This window comes from Gobius niger (genome assembly GCF_951799975.1).
Source record: "Gobius niger genome assembly, chromosome: 5".
Lineage (NCBI taxonomy): Eukaryota > Metazoa > Chordata > Actinopteri > Gobiiformes > Gobiidae > Gobius > Gobius niger.
The window spans coordinates 26,428,015-26,442,702 of NC_136856.1; positions in this window are offsets into that span (position 1 = coordinate 26,428,015).

The window sequence follows — 14,688 nt, forward strand, 5'->3', positions numbered from 1 at the left end:
GCTGAAGAGTGGGGGGAAACCAATGGAGTTAAAGACTTGCCATCCTGCTCCTCCTCTCATAAAACAGGAGGATGGCTTTGTGTGGAGAGAGCGGTGGGAGAGGGAGCGCTGCCAGCTGCAAACATTTCCAATCTGCAACATGGACCGCTCACAGACCAGACGCACGCCTTCAACAGGTTTACCGCTTCATTTCGAACCAACCTGCGGATATTATTATTATTATGGACTCAAACAGGAATCCTCCTGCATTTACTGGAATACTTAATCCTGCAATGTCAGACCAGTGAAGAGTGGGAGAGCCTTTGACTACAGGACCAGTGTGTGCTTTCCTCACCTGATGACCCCATGCCTGCCCCCAGGAGATTTATGGTGGCGTCTACCACGCTGCCCCTGGCTCTCGGCTGGGGCTGGAACATTAGCCTGTATTTTGGCATGCTCTTCGGACTGCTCACGCTCATGATGCTGCTGCTGTGGATGCTCATGAAGCAGCTGAGGAACTCTGTGTCCAAGAGCATCCTCCAGCCGGTGCGCTCTTTCAGACAGCCCTGCGAGCCCAGATTTCATCATGTTTTGTGAACAGTGAGACTGTCTGACTCCAAACAGTGCCAGTGACTTTTACAGATGCATTTATGTCCGCTGTTTTTGAATGGATATTTGTTTATATTCCATTGCCACATAATAAAAAATGTTCTTATTTAGATATATTTCTGGTCTTTTTACTATTTCAGCCCAAGGTAAAAGAAAAGAAAACAATAGTAGTACAATAGTATTAAAAGGCGATTAAGTTCACATCTGGGGTTTGCCGAGAAGCTGAAAGACATTTAAATTGACGTTTGAAAGCACAAGCCAGGATCAAATCTGCATCTTGATTCATGCTGATTAAAGCAGCGCTTTCAGTGGGGCAATTTGCACTTGTCTCATCTCATCGCTGATTTGGCTGAAGCTACAGTCTGAACATATGCCGCCACTGGGAATGATAAAAGGGAGCTATGTGCCTCTTGCTTTTTCATTTCAAGTGTCACTCTCAAAGGGACAAACATAAAGACCTTCGTAAAAAAAATCCTTCAGCCTTAATAGTATTGTTTGTTTCAAAGATATTAAAAGATGCTGAAGTACTAATTTCCTATTTATTTATTAGGCGACTTTGAAATGATATTTTTAAGCCAAGATGTGGTACGCTGCCTTTGACTGAATGTCTCTCTAGGAAGAATGTTAATTACGCTACACTACAGCAGCCTCACAATAACAAAATGTGATGCCCCGGCGTTGTTAACAACACTCAGTGCCGGTGGGGATGGGGGGTCACTAACTATAATGAAAGCTGAGAAATTACCATTACAAAGATAGTTTTTAATTTCAGGAGATCTTAACAGCGGGTCTCAGACAAGATCGTGCGTGTAATATTGTAGCTTTTGTCCCTTAAGCAAAAGACACACGAGCTTAATGAGATCTGCTATCACGGACGCATCCCAGAACTGTGCGTCTCACTGTTGTGGAGCTCAAGATTGTATTCTGGCTCTAATATCCTCCCACTCTCCTCTTTCACTGCTATGATAAGTGGAGAACACCTAAAAGAAAAGTCATAATGTTTGGTGTAAACAGTGTCAAATGTGCGCCAAACAGGGCAGCATTGAAGCTGGTTGAAAATCTGTGTAAAATATAAAATGCTGGTGTGTGGCGTACAAGTCTACAATTTAAAGCTATTCTATTTATAGCAGAGGCCCCATTAAATCAGTATATACACTTGACATAGGCTATTTTTGAATCTGTAAGCTACTAGGGTTAGGGTTGTTGTATTCCTTACTCCAGCCAGGCCTGTTTCTGTAAACACCCGAGATTTCACAAGACTATAAAATCAGCACTTAGTCTCATAGCAGAGTGGAAAACAATGTAACTTCGAGCATACCTTTCCTGAACCTGTGACAAATTGACCTACTGGCCTGTTGGTGGCACCATTGGGTTACAGCCATTACATGACCTCATCGCTGTGTCAAAGGACAAAGTCTACACACTTTTTTACTTGGCCTGGAGAACACTCAAAAGCTTTATATTATCCAAGAAATATTAGGTTTTGTCTTGTAAAAAATATTTTGAGGGAGATGTCCTTGAACTTCATACAGCTAAAATGACGTAAACTTCTTAGCTAGGAAACCAATAGTGTACACTGTCCAAAATACAAACAAAAACACATATTAAGATTTTGTGAAAATTAATTAAATCTCTGAACTATACAATACGCTATAGGCTAGTACAATATAGCTATTATTGAGTTTTACTTTCACAAACATTAGCATGCTAGCCCAAAGTCTGTCTCGCTAGCTAGCTAAAAGAACTGGCATGCAGGATATTAATAACAAACTTCACATGCATTTTCAATTCTATTTCTTTCCTTTGGTGCTGAAAGTGTTACCTAAAAAGAAATACGTGAGTATAGTGCATATTAATCCGTGTACCTTTCGATCATTAGTTATTCCGTTTCAAAATAAAATCAGAAAAACAACATTTCCATTTGTTTTTTTGTTTTTTTCCCTTTCTAAACTTGAATTAGAAAAAGAAATCTTGTATACGTCAATGTCAATGTGTTTGTTTTGGTTCTAGTTGTTTTTAATTCCCTCCAAAATTATGAAGTTACTATTATTTCGTTTTATTATTGTTTTCGACACCGGAAGTGAGGAGAGACCTCAGCTCAGAGCCGCTCCTACACTTGTTTGGAAAGTTTTATGAAGATACTTTTTAAAAATTGGGCAACACATGCAGAGATCAGAGATGCTTTATATTACCACGGAGGGAATGGTTGCTCAGAAATATCCGTGAGGAGATTCTGCTTGGAAAACAACCATAAAAAGCTGGGCAGACACTGTGCGTCTCTGTCGTGCAGTGTACAGGGGGCTACGAGCCACGAAGAGCTGCTCACGACGAATGTACGAGTGAAAATCGCACGATCGCAAGGTTTTCAAACATGTTGATATTTTTTGCGAGTCGTGCGGTCCTGGCCCTGTGGCAGCGACACTGAAGCCGGTGGAAAGCAGCGCGAACACGGGGAAATGCAGCTGCAGGCGCCGGGAGGAGAGGACACACGCGTTATCAGTCCCGTCGCCAGACGTCAGTCATGGGGGCATGTGAAATCCACGGGGGGCACATTTACTATTAAATACATATTATTCATATGGTATTCACGTAGCCCTGGCGCACACTGATCATTACATTAAACATAATCAACAGCAAAAATGATCAGACCAACTACAGCTGCAACATGAGACCTCGTGGAGGAAACGTCAGTATGTTGCAGGTGGCATTTCTCCGAGTTGAACCTCATCAACACATCCTTCAACTCAAACTGAGAGTGAGGTCCTTTTCAAAAGCAGCTGAATGAGCTGGGCCTTGCGTCTGCGCAGAATACTGCGCCGATGCAACGAAAACACGTTTCTGAGTGTGGAAAACGACCGGACTCTGGGGCTGTAGAACGAGCGCCTGCACCCCCATACATCCCCACCCCCCTCACCACCGTTTTTGGACCATGAATATGGCTCGGTCAGTGCTGTGGCCGCGTCCACTTTTCAGTCTCTCTCAGCCTTCACTAAAGCTCCAATGTCTGAGTGTAAAACGCACACTTAGAACGCGGGCTCTTTTCGGTGGACTTCAGCGCTTTGTAGTAAAACACACACGAGCACCTGTCACTGCCTTTGCCTCTCACGAGCCGGGGAAATGAGCATAAAGAGGCCGACATCGTGGACTCTCAGAGCGGAGGTTGATCGTTAATACTCCTCTATCATATACTCAGCTAGGCTATATTTTATTTTGTGCCCAGACAACACGAGAGCCGTGCGCAATTGCGCACGAGCGCAGCTTAGAGGGAACCGTGCCAGAGAAAGAGAGAGAGGGATGAAATGCCTCGGTGTCAGGAGAGGAAATAGTTACTTGTTGTGGAGTTTGGGCTGGTCTCTAATCAGGCAGAAAGCGCAAAAGTAACAGTGATACGTAGCCTATCTTTGCCCAATTTGTAGTGGCTTCTCGTGGTTATACGGCGTATACCTGCGTTTCACGTAGACTACAACACATCTGCACGGCCCCCTATGGCCCGCCCATAGCGACGGGTATGCGCGTTATTATATATTTTTTATTCCTCTTCGTCACTTTAGTTGTGCATGATTACTTTGCAAAACAAAAGTCACTGCTGAAGTGGGACACGGAGAGAGGAGTGGCAGAGGGACAGTTTGGGAATGCAGCGCGGTTTTAGAGCGCGGCTCTGGGGAAACAGAGAGAGAGAGCTCCCGAACGCTCCCGGCACCAGCTCTCCCGGGCCATGGGAGAGAAAAAGGCGTGTGGAGTCCGTGAGTGACGAGACAGGAGCCCCGACACTCACATCTTCCACCTGTTCACTCAGCTCCGCTCTTGGCCGCCTCCGAAGCGACATCACCGCCCACTGCCTCCTCCTCCGCCCCGGTCACCTCGGCTGCTGCTGCTGCTGCTCCACGAGGAGCTCAAAATGAGCAGCAACGAGTTTGAGAAATAAAAGTCCTAATGACATAATAAACAACGGTTACAGAGGAGATCGCGTTGAAGCTCGACCTCTTTTGCTTAACCTCTTAAGTTTGTTTTTGTTTCCCTCTTGCGCGAGGGAGAGAGAGGCAGAGAAAAAGTTACTCATCATTTCCAGTAGCAAATCAAACCGAAGCAGTTGTGAACAAAATAACGGAAGTTGTTTTAGCAGAGTTTGTTTCCACTGCATAGCAAAGAAATGGGTCAATATTTTATTTAGAATTTTTTGCCTTTCCAATTTAATTTAGAAAATGGAAATACAATAAAACAACCACATAATTAGTTTTTCTGATTTTATTTTGAAACGGAATAACTAATGATCGAAAGGTACACGGATTCATATTAATGGTGCTTTCAAATACATTTCATCAATATACATGTATAGGCTAGAGGAAGTACTGGGAGATCAATAGAGTTTGGGAAAGTGATACTGTTTGAGTTATTGTTCACATTAAAATACTTGGACACCACAGTGTGTCAGATGTATTTACCAGCAGTAACTCAGCAGCTAACGGAGTTTTTTTCTCCACTTTTTATACTGTTTTTAGCTAGTCAATGGAAATGTATGCTAACAGCTGCAAAGATGGCGGATCTCCATGGTAACTGTGGAATTTCCCGGACTCTATAAAGTCTTCTCTTAATTTAAAGTTATGGGCAACATTTTCTGGTGAATAATAATCCATAACTTTCAAAACTGCTTTCTCATAAATAATGCAACAGAAACCAAGGCTTTATTACAAAAACCCATCTTTATTTTCACAGGACTCCAGTTACCAGATTGAGAATGTGTGATACAATGCGATTTTAATCGATGCCTTCAGGAGGTCCCGCTCATATCCCTCTGTCCGGAGCCGTCATGCAGAGATAACCTACTGCTGCCCTGGATTCTGCGGAGCTCGGCAAACAGGTGAGTGGCGACTGGAGAACAGTGCTGATTAATGATGGGGCGTATTGTTTCAGTCACGTTTTGACAAATAGAGCACTTCACACAGTGTTATACCAGATTGTCCCATTGCACATGAAGTGAGTTTGAGAAATTGCCAGAGCTAGTTAATAGAACCAGGGAATAGGCAGTCAGCAACTTGTCTGTAGCACATGGGGGAGTTTGATCGACGTTTTACAACAGATATGTGACAGCGCAGTAAAGAAAAGTCAAGTGGCAGAAAAGAATAGGCTACGGGTGTTAACACTATGGTGCACAATGTTCAAAGTGTGCTTTTTGCATAATTACAAAGGACTTTGTGAGTTTGGGGGCTGAAGACAACCAAATCCCAACTTCCCTTATTCACAGATTTGTGTGTTTTGTCGACACATTCCCAAGCCTACAGTTTAGGCCCAACATTAATAAGCAAAGAATAAGCAAAGGTCTGTTTCATGAAAAGCACTTCAGTCCAATTTTTAAGCCTGGGGGTGAATCGATCAACCTTTGGGGTTGTTTTGCAGCCAGTGGCACAGGGAACATTTCATGGGTAGAATGGAGTATTGAGTCAATTAAATTCCAACAAATTCTGGTGGAAAACATAACAGCATCTGTGGAAAAAGCTGATGTTGAAAAGCAGATGATGTACAAATGAAAATCCACTGTACATGTTTGAGGTTAAAGGAGGGGAAACTGGAGTGAGAGGAAATCTTCAGACTGATGTCATTCTTAGTTCGCTGAGACACATCTAATATATGCAGTTGCTGATATCCTATCAATATTTTTTTATTGAATTGAAATTTGACATGTCTGTGTCATCATTCGCTGAGTGTTTCTGTCATACTATTTGTGATGTTTACTGTAAACTTTTAGTGTTTCCTCTGTGCTCTCTGGGATTCCTCTGTACTCACCAGAGATGGCCTTATTTATTTCAAGTTCGATTTCTAACCTCAACCACTTGCATTGTATTGTGAGACAGAGCTGGCATTAAGGTTTTAAGCATAAATAAAGGTGTATGGCCCGGTTTAAACCTCTGCTAACTACACCCATGTATGCTTCAATATGCGGCCCTCCATGAAAAAAAGGTTTGGACACCCCTGCTATAGGGCTATACATTTTTTTTTAAGTGATCTCATTCCACATTTTTGGTGAACTACAGAGATGGCAATTTGTTTTGTGATTTACTGTGTCTTAAATTTACTGATAGTTTATGGGAGGTTTCATGAAGTGCTGAGGCATCTGTTTTAAAGCAGCACTGAAACTTTAAAGTTCAATATCACAGAGCTATCCCTTTTTAAAAAACATGATTCAGTTCACTGTGCACATTTTAAACATGTCTACGGGCGGTAACGGTAGGGCATGCAAGACTTATCTGTGTTCACAAATATGAGGTAAACAAGTTCAAGTCAAATATTGGTTTTAATATTAACAATTGCAATGTATGATGTAAAAATGTTGTAATGGTAAAAATGGTCTTGGTTCTCAAGATGAAGAGAAGCAGAATAAGCCTGACACTCAGGGTTGCCAGGTCTCATGGCTAAATCCAGCTTGGAAAAGTCCCAGCACCCGTCCCAATTTGTGCCTCCAATAGGCTGCGCTGGCTCAGTGAATGACTGAAACTTGTGCTTAAGGCAACTCAAGTTCAACTGCAGGTGTCATTAACACTATTAAAATGTTTATTCAAAGAGGAATAGAATAGCACTTAATGCACGTTGACAAATATCTTAATTAAATGCCGGCTTGATGTCTTGTGCGGATTACTGCAAAGCGCTTCACCGTTATGACTCCCTGATCTGGTCTGTGAGTTATTAGTCGACCTGCACTTGTTTGTATCCATTAAAGGAAATTGTGCCGCGCAGCGTCGTCAGCGGAGGCTGCGAGATGAAACTACGAGTATCCGTAACTGGATAACCTGTGTGCTATCTCCTCACAAGTGCTCAGCTTAATTAAAGTTTCCAAGGAAGATACCGATGATGATGCAACATGAGCTGCGGCACACTCTATACTGAGTGTACAGTAAAGACTCAAGCTGCTGGACTGTTTATCTGGAAGCTCTTTAAATATTAAGCTTTTAGCTGGGGGTGCCTGTCTGGTTGTAAACATAGTTAAGTTACACCAGGGGCCCCAATTTACGGCCCAGGGGCCAAATGCGGACCTCAGACCAATTTTTGGTGGCCCTTAATGTTTGATCATTCAACACGATTAAAACCTTTTATTCTATTTTATTTACTTACAATACAATACAATCAAATACAAGCATGTATTTTTATCACAGGTATTTTTATCATTTAGAAAGTCATGAAAAATTAACTAACAAACATGTCTTTGCCTAGACCTGACTTGTATTTTCTTTCGGATTTTCTTGTCAAATCATATGATGAGATAGATTTTTGTTAGAAAACTTGCCATGGTCGATTTACTCTGAATTGACTGCTCTTACCAACCAAACAACAACCAAACAACATTTCGAAATGTGTCAAGATTCCAGACTAGTTGTTTTGACACCCAACCGAGCACTCCTGAACATCCTGTTAGTCTGCGTAAAATGTGAAAAGTATGTTCAATCCCCATCCTGCCTGTCCACCACCGTGTGTTTCCTCCATAATGTTGTTTTCCATAGAACACCAGAGCAGAAAGCCTGCTTTGTTAACAGTACAATACAAGTGGCATCGAGAAAAATACAGACAGCGCCCTTAAGCGAGACGAGCAGACAGTTCAGATTTTGCTTTGTTTTTTTGACGGCAACAAACAACTGAAGATGTTTTAGTCTATTGAGTGACTTCTTTGTGCTGGATTCTTCATCTGGCAGACAGAAAGAGGCTTTTACAAAGGTGCAATTTGTTGCTGTGTTCAACTCAACTTTACTCTATTGTTTCTCAACTTTCCTAATGCTGTTGTTCAAAACAGCAATTATGACCTTAAGGTGCTGTTTGTTTCAAGTTTGCATTTTTTTTGGCTGCAAGGCTATATTGTTTCTTTTTATATATATATACATTTTTGTGCACCACTTTGGAAATGTCAGTTTCATGGCATTTATGTGATTCCTGTGGTTTTCTATCATTAACATATCATAAGATACTGTACCGTTGGATGTGGATCTGACTCCACAAAAAGCTGAAACTTACCAGAATATGATTTAGCATTTAGCTCAGAGGACACTTTTATAAACTAATACGAGCGATCGCGCTGTCGTCACATCCGTTGGCCGTGGTAGGCATTTTACATTTTCATATTTGATAAACATTTTATTAAAATCCTATGATCAGCAAAAAACAATGTCCATAAACAGTGCATTGCTTCTCTTGCGCTGTAACAGATCTATCATTTTATAAAACCGAGTTAGAGGCCTGTGTGCATCAGCTGTTGCCGACCATTCACCAAAACATCCGGCGAAAATTGCTGAAGTAAACAATAACAGCGATCGCTCGTACACTATCTAAAGTAAAATCTAAAAAGATCTGTGCATTCATTAATGATTTCTAACTCGGCTTTGACCTCACCTAAATGTGTTTAATGGGTTGGTGACTGCTGAAAACATCTCAGTTGTTCACAATTTGGGATGTTTGATAGTATTGTGAGCAGGCTAACTAGCTGAAAAGATTCCCGGATGCTAACTGTCCACACACAGGAAGTTAGGATTGAACGCCGCTTCCCCTTTTTATTCTGTGGAGTTTTTTCATCAAAATGAGTCAAAACAAGGCTTAAAACTTAAGTCATGACTAAAATGAGGTACCTCTGGACATTCTTGGGTCGGCTATTTGGCTGTATTAACATAAATGTTCAAGTTTATTTCGATGCCTCATCATCCAATATCGCAATGGTTGTAGTTTCTAGGCCTCTTCCCTCCATCCATAGAACAACATGTTTGCCATTTCTCAATTATTCATCCGCGCGTGATTTACGGCTAACGGAAACAATATACTGGAAAAGCCATTAAGTGGCTGAAGTTGAGAGGCGTTTAAACCCTCTGCTTTTCTGAAGGTGTAACAAAGCGTGGCGGAGCGCGTGAAGCCGTGACTGACTCCGAGTGAAAGATGACTCCGTGCTCTCCGCGGGGAAGTCCATCTCGTCACCTGCCCCGAGAGACACCTCCACCCCACACCCCCGTGAGCAGAAGAGGAAGAGCCACACGGGACAGCAGGTAGACACACCGTCCCAAAGGAGAACACAGGCACGCAGCTGTCCGTGAGTATCTCGCCTGCAGCTCTTTTGTAGGTGCATTGAACGTTTCTCATCAATACTGTGTTGTTGTTGTTGTTTTTTTTTATCTTTTCAGGCTTTCAATTGGGTGAAAATGGTGAGTAATTTTCTAAATCGAAACTCATTATCATCATATGTGTCTTTACCAGCTTAGATTCCAGGTAAAGGTCTGGTCAGTAGTGTAGAAGTGAGAGCATTGCTCCTAATAGAAAACTATCAAAACAACAAAAAGATAATGCATTACTTTTATAGCATATACACCGCGTTCCAAATTGTTATGCAAATTGTATTTCAGTGTCAAAAAAGCTAAAAAAGTTAAGGGAAAAACTACTGAAAAAGGATGTTCCACAATATTAAGCAGATCATCATTTTCAAACAATAAGGGAAAAGAAAGAAAAAGGATCTCACTGCTGATGAAAAGCGTGAAATAGTTGAATGCCTTGGTCTAGGTATGAAAACCTTCGATATTTCATGAAAGATTAAGTGTAATCATCGTACTGATAAAAGATTTGTGGATGATTCAGAGCACACTCCAGTTTGTGCAGATAAAGGCACGATGTGGACGGTTTCAGCCAGACAAACACATCAGATGAATAGAACAGCTGGCTCTGGGAGGCTATTCTAACATCCAATCCAATCAGAAACTCTCCAAAAACTCACAAGTTTAATGGATTTAAGAATTTTGAAGCTGCTATCAAAGAAGGGCTCCTATGTTAAAATATAACTTGACCTGTCAAGATGTTTTTGATTGAAATAGCGTTTTAAATCACCTAATGCTACAAAGTCAACAAATGACTGTTTTCAACCATTTTAATTACAAGCTTTAAAATGTATTGAAGCCCTGAGTTACATAACAATTTGGAACAGTAGATTTTGAGTTTTTTACTATATTTATTTTTGAAAAAAATACTTTTTTCACTGGGAGATTTTTTCAACCACATTCAAATGATCCTCTACCAGTTAAAGACTTGAAAATGACTCTCATTTGAGTTGACAATTTAGAAAATCAGAGAAAAATGTCATTTGTATAATAAATGGAACGCGGTGTAGAGACTCCCCTAAATTTGATGATGATGTCCCCTCCCATAAATTACAAATAATAATAATAAGCATCAAACTGAAAAAGCGTTTGAAGTAAATACTATACTGCACAGCATGCTTTGTCATCCTACCAGCATAATCGTCATGCTTTAAGACAAGGCTTCCAGGTGATTCTGTGGATGTCATAAGGCTTCTGATTGGCTGGGAAACCGTACAATGACAGCTAAAGATACAGCAGTGTTTGGAGGGAAGAATGAACGGAAAAACTCAATTTGGCCAAAGAAAAGAACGCAGTTCTTTTTAGTACTGGATTAATGAGATCATTTAAAAGTCCACGTCACAAGAGCACCATATTTCTAAATTAAGAAGTGACACGTTTCCTATGAGCTGTGTGTTGTAGTGACACGGACTGTGCCTTACCACTAAGAGCAAATAGGTGGCCACTTGGCAGTATGCTTGATGCTTGTGTAATGAAGTGTACCATGAGCTCTAAAGGTCAGTGCGTCTGCAAGCAGCAGCCAGAACTGTGTACATGAACACTCTCAGACAATCGCACACCAATGTGTCACATTTGCATCCACGTCTAAACATCTTTATTCATAAATGTTAAAGTTGTTTGCTCTCAACTCATCAAGCATCCTTTCTGTTCTTTTTTTCCCCGCCAATGCCTTTTGTTCCTGCTGTGAAGGTCTGCGGTGACTCAGACGTATGCTAGAATGTTTTCACTCATTACAAAGACATTAGCGTATTGTCTTCACGTCTGCTTCTAAAGGAGACAGCGGCACTTCATTTGATATCATTGATTTGATTTGGTCCTCAGACTGTCTGATGAGGCGAAGATTTCAGTCTTTCTCAGTTTCACGGCAGCGGAGGTTTAATTTGGACCCATATTACATTACAACATCTTCGGAAACTGCGGATACGGGAGCCCGTTGTCGCCTCAAACGGTTACACTTTCATGCCTGTTGGGAGTTTAATGAGAAAATACCGCCGGGAGCCACTTGAGCTACTCTGAAGGCACTACTAATCTTCCTTTAAAAAAAAAAAAAAAAGGCATATTTATGAATGTGCGTTAGCAACAGCCAAGAAAGCATTGACACCTTTTCAGGGATCACCCATATTAGGACCTTGCATAATTGCACACAGTCCCTAAGCTTGGATCCAATTAAATGTGTTAAAGTGAGTGTGATGTGAGCACTCGCAGTTTCTTCAGGAATTCTAGCTGTGGCTCAAATACTAATTTTACACTGTATTGTATGTGGGTCTATATCAATCAAATTAAAGCGAGATTCCATCAGATTCTTAACATATTTTCAGTTAGCAAGCGGGATATTCAAGGGAACATTTGTTTTGTTGTCTGTTCAATGTATTTTCCCATAGCTGTTAGCAGCTCTCACCATCGCAAATTATGATCAATGCTGCACATTTACTCAATGTCATAGCCTGGTTAAAAGCCATTACAGAATGTGTACAGACCCTGTGAAATTTAATTTTAGATTATGCTCCGCGAGTACAAGAGGCCCCTGAATGCTAATGATGGACTGGCGTCCACTGACCACTAAACCTCCTCTAGATTTCAACCTGGAGAAACTCGGAAACAAAGACAGCAATTAGAAAAGCTTTATTGGTATGCATGAGTTTAAGCTTTGGCGCTCAGATCCCGGCAGCAGAGAGGTGTTATGAATTGATGTTAATATATAGACACTGGTGGTGGAATGGGAGGTTGAAGGGGCAGTGAGGGGCTAGAGGTGGGTCGCAGCACAGCTGGCAAGTGGACGATGCGAGGCGGAGGTGAGGCTGCAATGAGGCTTCCATGTTCTGTAAATAATGAAGAAACCTAAAACAGAAATTGGCAGAGGCACCGTCTGGCATCATGAATCTATTGTCTCAGAGGAATTGAGAAATAGAAATACAGGAAAACTAGCCTGCAAGTTCATGAAATTGATATGCTTAATAATTAGATGCAAAGTAACTTTCCCACAATTATTTCAGTGTTTATCCTGGAAGAAGACATAACATTTTTTTTGTTCCACTTCTAGAAAAAAATGTTTGGTCCTTTCAATTGACCACTTTTTCTTTTAATGATTCGAACACTGTTATGGGAAAATAGTACAAATCATTTGAATAGAAGAGACATTAAGCAGTTGTTTCAACATCTCCATTGTCACAGTTAAAAGGCAAACTTTTAAGCAATATGCAACATATGGTTAACATTTAACATGATTTCTCTCTCACAACTTTTCTGTGTAGTTTTTGGACTTGTAAGATATATTTAATATTTCAGAGAATTGGCTGGAAGCTCTTGTGTGTCTACATGGTCCACCAAACAGAATAAAGTAGTTGTTTGTACAAATCCAGCGGTGTTTCCAAGCAGAGTGAACTTAAGACCTATGCTTGTAAATATTTCATGTTGCTATTAATAAGAACTCTAGTCATAATAACAAATACAAAATCAGCAGTTTTTGTGATGCGCAAAATGTATTTTCACCATTTCTAAATTGTTGCCTACACACATTTCTCCCCCAAAATAGATCAATTTGTGTAGCTGTATTTCACAAGTGGCTTAAGTACAGACCCTGAAAAAGTCACTCAGACATATTTTCGTGCTCTTCCAGTTAGACCAAACTAGCTACAATAAAAGTTTAACTTGTCAATCTCCTTTTAAAAAAAGACTCTTCACTGACACTATCCCATCATCGCTCGTGTGTTTTTCTTCTTCTGAGTACACTCTGTCACAGTTCTGACTTCTCGGATGAGTAACAAGCCAATAGAAAATAACACTAAACTCTGAAAGTCCTTTGTCATCCGCACGGCACCAGCTCCGTCCTGTTCACTTGGGCACTTTCTACCCGTCGCTTGAGTCGCACTTGTTTAAATTGCCTGTGACAATATCTGTGACTGGTCTTGATTTAGTGCACACTCAGAAGAGCCCACAGTTGGGACGACCCCAGTGGCCTTGGGTAAAATTTTGCATATTGCAGCAGCCTTCATGTGGCAATATTCAGGGCGCTAAAAAATTTATGAGGAGATTAAGTGTATCTGCTCGGGTTTTATTCTTTTGAGGGAAGAACCTCTTGGAGCAAACAAGAGACAGTATCTTTAAGTTTTGCAATTGTGTGTCTTCTTTTCCAATGCTAAAAAGCTTGTATTGAAAAGTGCGATGACACATTTATATTGTTGACATCAGCGAAAAGTCCTGATCATAATTCAGACTTTGAAATGCAAATCTACACAGATCGCAATGGAAAAAACATAGAAATGATATAAGCGCCATGAAACAGACATACCACACCTCGCCATACTTTAAAGTGATAGTCTGTAAGTTTGCACAGTGAGGAGACACAGAGTGAAATGTGAAAGTCAACAATCAAATTCCTCCCCCTTTAACCAGAAAGCCCTTTAGTTTGCAAAACGAGGAGAGCAGGAACACAACTTTCAAAAGTAAACAATCAAGCTCCTCCCCCTCCCTCCTAATTGGACCTGACAGGCTGGTTCACAAGAAAAGCTTGTCTCATTGGTCAAAACAGGAGGATACTAGACTCTGATTAGTTGCTGAGATTCGGGAAGGAGGGACTTTATATTAAAGCAAAACCAGGTGGTTGATTTTGCTCATTTTACAAAATTTATAAAACATTTAGACTTCCAGACTATCACTTTAATATAAGGACTGGCTTCACAATTCATTTGAATGAAGATAGAAACAGGTTCGGAAATCTGTTAACTAGTTAATGCCCGGACTTCAATTGATCATTTTCTAGTTCAGGGGTAAATGCTTCTTATCCTAACCAAGACTGACCAATTTTTTAAAAATATATCAACAATTCAAAGCAAAAAGAAAACGCTCATATTTGTAGTAGTCTAATGCTTGAATCTTATACATGTATATTTTGGTATATACTGTATATATATATTGGTATTGGTCTATTTCAAAAATGTAAAATAAATGTATAATAATTTATCAAAAATTAAATAGAGAGAGAAAAAAAGTC